We start from the raw sequence: 1,989 nt of genomic DNA, 5'->3' as shown, positions 1-1,989 counted from the left end.
TCTTTAGGAAACCAATGTTTATATTTTTCCCAGATTTTCCCAGAAAATCACGTTTCTAACTAGAAACAAATGTGAAGTCATATTCAAATTTAATATCTAAAGATGTATGCATCTGTGCAAGGTATTTTGATTACTTGCTTGTGATTTGTTAGAATGATACCCCCAAGGGTTATATCATAGTTTGTATTTATCTCTGAATTTGATTACTTTCAGAATAATTTTATAAATAGTAATATTAAACACTTCAGAGCACTGAAAACATGCCAAATACAAAGAGAGAGAGAGATGATCCTCGCACCTCCATCCCCACCCAGACTTAAAAATTAGTTTCTGATGAGGGAGTTTTCAGTTCAGGAACAGGACCTTCCTGTTGGAACTTCACCACTTTCTTCTCACATAGTACATACACTTTCAACCCTCATTGCCAAACCTGATTTATGAAGTCTGCAGGCATGGGGAAGTGTGTTGATGTTAGTGGAGAGATTTACATTTCCTCTTCTTTCTTCCCTTTTAAAACATTCTCTTACCTTATTATGTCAGTCATGCAGGCACCTCTTTGACAAGGGACTTGAAGGGAAGTGACAAGTATGAGAGTAGAAGATGCTGGATCAAAAAAAGACTGAAATTTTATGAGTACTTCCTGCAATTGCAGATGTTCGTTTAAAAATAGAAGCGCATTAATTATTGTAAGACTATTTAAGGTATTTGCATTTTATTTCTCAAAAAAAAAAAAAATAGTAAGTGAAGCCAGAAGGCAAGGTGGGGAGAAGAAAAGTCAAAGCTGGTAAAGAACGTTCGTTCGTTGTCCTGGGATTTTATCCCTTAAGGGACCTTATCTTGCACAACAGGTGGCCATGGGGAATTTCATCCTATTATCTTACAAGTGCAGGAAGCTTTGCACTGCAGCCCCCTAGGGTGCTTTCAGTTGGTCTACTGCTATTCCCCAGTTATTTTTACAAACTGAAGATACTGTTACTCTGGTTTTCAATAGTTGATTACGGCTGTGAAATTCCGGCTGTAGACAAAATGGATTCTTTGGGGGAAAAAATGGTAAGGGGCCCAATAGCCCTTCTAAACCTCTTAGACAAGTTTTGTCAAATGCTTCACTTTAGAAGATCATTAAGTCTTTCTGAATTTTCATTTCTATTATAGCTGATGGATGATTGCCTAATTCCTGCTGAGTTGAGAACCTCTGTCCCATTCTTTTTTTTTTTTTTTTTTTTACTTTATTCCACTCAGACTGCGTTCTCTCCCTCTTACTTCCCCACAAAAGGGAAGAAGAACGATCATCAATGGCAAGTGGCAGTTACAAAAACGCAACACCAAACGCCAGCTTCACGCTCAGGAGAGAACACCACGCCTCCTCCTCGTGGTTTTGGGTACTCTACACATTCAGAGAAACTTCTCTAGTAACAAACTATAGAAATGATCCCTGAAAGTATAGTCTTGTCCCATTCTTTTTTATGTGAATGTGGACTATTCCTTTTTTTTCTTTAGAGGGGACAGTGAGAAGGGAGGGACAGAGGGAATTTCAAGCAGTTTCACTGGGACCCACGTGGAGCTTGATCTAAGGACATTGAGATCATGACCTGAGCTGAAATTAAGATTAGGCCACTTAACCCACTGAGCCACCCAGGTGCCCCAGGATTATCAACTTTTTAATCTAAAGTGATGAAAAAGGTGATTAAAAAGAGATGGCTCTCATTTCCTTTAGATGTGTATGGTGCCACATTCCTCATTATGCCAAAGCACTCTGGAAGCTCTTCACTGCCAGATCCCATCAGTCCTACTTGGAATATGTTTATCATTTTACATACGATACAGTGTTTTATTGGTAGTGTTTATTTACTTATCTGTCTTCCCTGCAAGAATATGAGACCAGGGTAAGAGAGAATATATCAGTCTTGCTCATTATTTTATTGCCATTGCCAAACAGAAGACTTGGCACAGGGTGGCATTCAATTAATTTTTCCTGCACAAATGAATAAT

At 38.5% G+C, this 1,989-nt stretch overlaps 1 non-coding gene across 1 annotated transcript; it reads right to left on the bottom strand.

Moving 5' to 3' along the window:
- Positions 1–1,230: 1,230 nt before the first annotated feature.
- Positions 1,231–1,448, bottom strand: LOC125089358 (small nucleolar RNA U3). The gene has a single exon (XR_007123924.1). It is a non-coding gene; the product is annotated as a small nucleolar RNA U3 (small nucleolar RNA).
- Between the last annotated feature and the right edge of the window lie 541 nt (positions 1,449–1,989).

This window comes from Lutra lutra, chromosome 1 (assembly GCF_902655055.1).
Source record: "Lutra lutra chromosome 1, mLutLut1.2, whole genome shotgun sequence".
Taxonomy (NCBI): domain Eukaryota; kingdom Metazoa; phylum Chordata; class Mammalia; order Carnivora; family Mustelidae; genus Lutra; species Lutra lutra.
This window is presented reverse-complemented; position numbering and strand designations above follow the sequence as displayed.